This window comes from Lolium perenne, chromosome 1, assembly GCF_019359855.2.
Source record: "Lolium perenne isolate Kyuss_39 chromosome 1, Kyuss_2.0, whole genome shotgun sequence".
Lineage (NCBI taxonomy): Eukaryota > Viridiplantae > Streptophyta > Magnoliopsida > Poales > Poaceae > Lolium > Lolium perenne.
The window spans coordinates 258,406,398-258,412,054 of record NC_067244.2 but is presented as its reverse complement, the minus strand read 5'-3'; the positions used below and the strand labels follow the sequence as shown (position 1 = coordinate 258,412,054).

The following is a 5,657-nucleotide window of genomic DNA, read 5'->3' as shown; positions in this document are numbered from 1 at the left end:
TAAACAACACATAGATATAAATTGATAATCAACATAACATAGTATTCTCTATTCATCGGATCCCAACAAACACAACATATAGCATTACAGATAGATGATCTTGATCATGTTCGGCAGCTCACAAGATCCGACAATGAAGCATAATGAGGAGAAGACAACCATCTAGCTACTGCTATGGACCCATAGTCCAGGGGTGAACTACTCACGCATCACTCCGGAGGCGACCATGGCGGTGTAGAGTCCTCCGGGAGATGAATCCCCTCTCCGGCAGGGTGCCGGAGGCGATCTCCTGAATCCCCCGAGATGGGATTGGCGGCGGCGGCGTCTCTGGAAGGTTTTCCGTATCGTGGCTCTCGGTACTGGGGGTTTCGCGACGAAGGCTATTTGTAGGCGGAAGGGCAGGTCAGGGGGCCACACGAGGGGCCCAGGAGACAGGTCGGCGCGGCCAAGACTTGGGCCGCGCCGCCCTATCGTCTGGCTGCCTCGTGGCCCCACTTCGTTGACTCTCTGGTCTTCTGGAAGCTTCGTGTGAAAATAGGCCCCTGGGCGTTGATTTCGTCCAATTCCGAGAATATTTCCTTACTAGGATTTCTGAAACCAAAAACAACAGAAAACAGCAACTGGCTCTGCGGCATCTCGTCAATAGGTTAGTTCCAGAAAATGCATAAATATGACATAAAGTATGCATAAAACATGTAGATATCATCAATAATGTGGCATGGAACATAAGAAATTATCGATACGTCGGAGACGTATCAGTTCTCCATAGTAAAAACACAAAAAAATTAGTTACTTGCATTTACCTTATTTTTGTTATCATGACTAGTCCTTTAGTTGTTACTCTATCACCTGAGGAATCGATCTTTACTTTTAAACAAGGGGGTGAGGAGAGTTTTAAAGAAGCCTGGTCTAGAATTTTTGATTCTTATAGTAAAACTGAACCTAAAATGACGCTAAGTTTGCTTCTTAGTAATTTTTATTTTGGGCTTATTCTTCATTATAGATATGCCTTAGATGCTGTAGTGGGAGGAGATTTCCTTCACTGTGATGGGGATCAAGCTTTTAATGCCATAAAAAAATTGGTTACATCAGCTAGCTCCACTAATAATGTTGATCCATCTCTTGTTAGTATTTATAATAGATTGAACACTCTTGAGACAAGTGTATCTTGCTTAAAAGAAGGGTATGGTCGGATTCGTGAGCATTTTGATTATGTTCCAATAAACTCTGAACCTTCAATGTGGGACCCCACTATTAAAGTTACTATTGATGGTAAAAAATTTGATGCTCGTTGTGATATTATGACTGAATTTTGCCTTATGCCTGAAAGTATTTATGAATCTTTGACACTCTGGGGACTTACTGAAGGTGGAGAAGGAATAACTCTCACTGATAACTCTGTTATAATTCCTAAGGGAATATCTGAAGGAGTATTCACAACCCTTCTTGGAAGAACAGTATCCACTGATTATCTTGTTACTGAATGTGTAGGGACAGGACAAATTACACTTGGAAGATCCCTGCTGAAGCTCTTGGGAGTAACCATAGATATGGGGAAAGGCATTTTAAATTCTTCCATACCTGGATGTGGTCATATATTCCCTAAACCAAAGAATAAGAATAAGAGTAAGAAGGGTAGACGCAAAGCCCCTGGTAAGAATGCCAATTCTTCATCTCTTGATAATACTTGATACACACTTTCTGCGCCTATCTGAAAGGCGTTAAAGAAAAGCGCTTATGGGAGACAACCCATGATTTTACTTCTGCACTTTTGTTTTATATTTGAGTCTTGGAAGTTGTTACTACTGTAGCAACCTCTCATTATCTTTATTTTGTTGCATTGTTGTGCCAAGTAAAGTCTTTGATAGTAAGGTTCATACTAGATTTGGATTACTACGAAGAAACAGATTTCTTGCTGTCACGAATTTGGGCAGGGTTCTCTGTAGGTAACTCAGAAAAATCTGCCAATTTACGTGAGCAATCCTCAGATATGTACGCAACTTTCATTCAATTTGAGCATTTTCATTTGAGCAAGTTTGGTGCACCTAAAAAATTCGTCTTTACGGACTATTCTGTTTTGACAGATTCTGCCTTTTATTTCGCATTGCCTGTTTTGCTATGCTTGATGGATTTCTTTATTCCATTAACTTTCAGTAGCTTTGTGCAATGTCCAGAAGTGTTAAGAATGATTATGTCACCTCTGAACATGTGAATTTTTGATTATGCACTAACCCTCTAATGAGTTTGTTTTGAGTTTGGTGTGCAGGAAGTTTTCAAGGATCAAGAGAGGAGGATGATACAATATGATCAAGGAGAGTGAAAGCTCTAAGCTTGGGGATGCCACCGTGGTTCATCCCTGCATATTTCAAGAAGACTCAAGCATCTAAGCTTGGGGATGCCCAAGGCATCCCCTTCTTCATCGACAACATTATCAGGTTCCTCTAGTGAAACTATATTTTTATTCCATCACATCTTATGTGCTTTACTTGGAGCGTCTTTATGTTTTTGTTTTGTTTTGTTTGAATAAAATTGGATCGTAGCATTCATTATGTGGGAGAGAGACACGCTCCGCTGTTGCATATGAACATATATTTTCTTAGCTTTTGTCACATCCCAAAATTCTCCAAATTTTGGAATGTGAAATAAAAATAAAATCTAAGCGTGTTTGTTTGTCTTGGTTGAAAGATTGACAAGAAACTAAAACTTTCTAAAAAGTTTTTCCAAAAATGGAGTTTTCAAATGCATGCATTGCATTCATAAGCATCATTGCACATTTGCATTTCCCTAAGAAAATTTGAATGAACTTTAAGTTTATAAATAAATCTTAAACCGAAAGGAAGCCGTGTAGGCCTATGTGCCAAATTCGAATTTATCAAAATGTTTTTCTTTTAAACTAAAAGTGATTCCAAAATATTCTTTATTGAATAAGGAATTCACTGATATTTTATTTAGATTTTTCTGACTTGTTTTGACTTACTTTTCATCAAATTCCATTTGTCAAATTATTTTACAAATACTAAAAATAGGAAAGAGAAAAGAGATTTGGTAAAAAAAAAAAAAAAAAAAAAACAACGAGCGGACAAATGGCCAAGCCAAGCTCCAAATGAGCGACCCAGCCAGGCAACTCAATCATGCAGCCCGGCCTGGCCGCGTGCGACCAGCGAATCTTTTTCCTCATGTGCGGGTCCCACCGCCACGTCATCGTCTTCAAGCCCAGGCACCAAGCGTCGCACAGCACACGAACGTAACGCACAGTCAGTTTCTTCTGTTTACTCTTGAATTGATTCCCGGTGATTTAAGCCACCATTTGATGCACCGTTTGTTGCTACTTAAGCTCCACACCGTCCTCTTCATTTGCCCTCAAACCGCACAGACCGAGAGCCTCCAGGCTGCTCTAATTTTACCTCGCAATTCCACGGTACCGTCACGGTAAATCGTCGATTGCGGTGAGCACGGTCCATCTTTTGACCTCTAGTTTTCGCCAAACCCTTTCTTTCTTCATTCCGCATCTCTCAGATTTTGAATCGCAATCTTTGGTGCACCACAGCGACGGCGCCATCTTCGACTGTGAGCACGTAGGCGAGAGGTTTTCCGGCGAGCAATTTCCGGCGAACTACTGCACCTCGACGCCGCGACTTTGTCATCGAGTTTCCCTTGTCAAGCTGAGCTTCACCGTCTTCCCCGCCATCGCCAAGGAGCACCGGAACGTCAACGCCGGCGACATCAGACAATACTGCTGCGCGTTCCCGTACGTGAGCTGCCTTGTTTTTTTTTTATATCTATTCCTTATTTCCAGTGAACCACATGATCTAAATCCAAGGGCCAAAATAGATCACTTAGATGAAGGGGTATCAACTAATCGGAATCTGCCACTTGTCATATCCAGTCTAATTTTCGTATATATTGGACAGAGAAACATAGAACCTTGTAAAAATCATATCTTTAGTTCCGTACATCCAAATTTAGCAAACTTCGTGTCCTTGGATTCATAAAAACGTGTAGAATACAGTAGACACATAATATTGCACTTTTGCATCATATTTATACACAGTTTTTGCAGAAACTCAAATAGAGTATTTTGGCTATATAAATAGTTCTACAAATTATTTTGGAGTAATTCCTTTTGCTATTAACAGATAATTGAGCCCTCTGTACGGCAGCATTAGAAAAGAAAAACGTGACCTATATATAATTCCTTTGTAGTATTTGTTTAGTGTTGTAGGTCCTTTCTACTGATAGAAAATGTTTTTAATTATTAATTCAACACTAAAATTTTGCCATGACATCATGCATATAGTTGACAACTAGATAACATATTAAGTGTGTTGTTCATGTTTAATCCACATATTGCATCCATATTTTATTTGTGCTTGTCTATATGTTGCTATATGTTTATGGAGTGAAAATTTTGTTTGTAGATTGTGATTGTGCTGATTGCAACGAGTGTTTTTGCGAAGAGTGTACCAACTCCTCATCTCACCAAGGCAAGTGACACACACCAAAAGTCCCAGTTTTAATTCTTGCACAGTAGTGTTTTTATAGTAGACATGTCTAGGGTTTATGCTTTATGCCTGCTAATAAATCCTAGTAGTTTAGGTACACCACTCCTAGACTCCTTTAGCCGCCATTAAATTTAGTTGTTACCTGCTATGCTATGGAAAATGTTTTGATAGAGGTTAAGGAAAAACAACTAAGTTTAATGAATTACCTGGGTGAATGGTGGAGTTATGGAGAGGGTGGCTGTATCGGGGGCAAGACCACGGTGCTAGTGCACACTTGCGGAAAGTCACCCAGGCTTAAAGAGATTGTAGACAAACCTTGCTCATTAGCTTCACGTACAACCACATGCTACTATGGCTCTGGCTTGACAAAGTATGTTGTATGAACCCGGATCCTAGGGGCCAGGTGGTGGTAGAGGGATACTGTAGGTGGGGGCGTGGCCCTTAGGGAATGGTTCGGGTGATTGCACACAGAAGGTCTCGGCCACGGTCTGCACCTGTCCTTTGAGCAAAATGTGCATCGAGGTAGAAGGATTGACCTGGCCATGTGGGTAAAGGTGTACAACCTCTCGAGAGTGTAAATCTAAGTACTTAGCCGTGTCCCCGGTTATGGACAACTTGAGCGAACTGACAAGTCTTTGTTCGAAGATCTCCTCATCCCAATTTCTTAAATAAAATTTGAATGGGTGAACAAGGGTAGGAAGGTACATTGGGGCTTTACCAATGCTACTGTTAATTTGGTACATTGGGGTTTTACCAATGCTACTGCTAATTAGATTGAAAGAAAATGTTTTGATAAAAGATAGGGAAAAATTGGCTTTATGCAAAATGAACTTGAGCTCTACCAGCCAGATGTGCACGTAGGTATAGGATGCCTTTCGAGTCCACAAAAGTGTCCTTGCCAATACAATTCAAATGTATTGACCATTCGTGGCTGCAACGTATCATGTTGCAGGTTTTTCAGACGATGAGTAAGGAAACGTTAGGGGTTACGAGTCTATCCTCAACATGCTCGCCTGTGGCACATGAAGACGAAGGACTCCATGCTGTCTATGTTTATTCGTTGTGAAACTCTGATGATATGCTAGCCTTGTGCTATGCAATTTGTAATCCTTTATGTAAATTTTTGGATCATACGATGTAATAAAGACCTTTGTT

At 40.5% G+C, this 5,657-nt stretch overlaps 1 long non-coding RNA gene across 1 annotated transcript; it reads left to right on the top strand.

Moving 5' to 3' along the window:
- The first annotated feature begins 3,137 nt into the window (after window positions 1-3,137).
- LOC127299066 (uncharacterized) lies at window positions 3,138-4,727 on the top strand. The gene is made up of 3 exons (XR_007850291.2): window positions 3,138-3,446; window positions 3,548-3,748; window positions 4,419-4,727. It is a non-coding gene; the product is annotated as an uncharacterized lncRNA (long non-coding RNA).
- The last annotated feature ends 930 nt before the right edge of the window (window positions 4,728-5,657 follow it).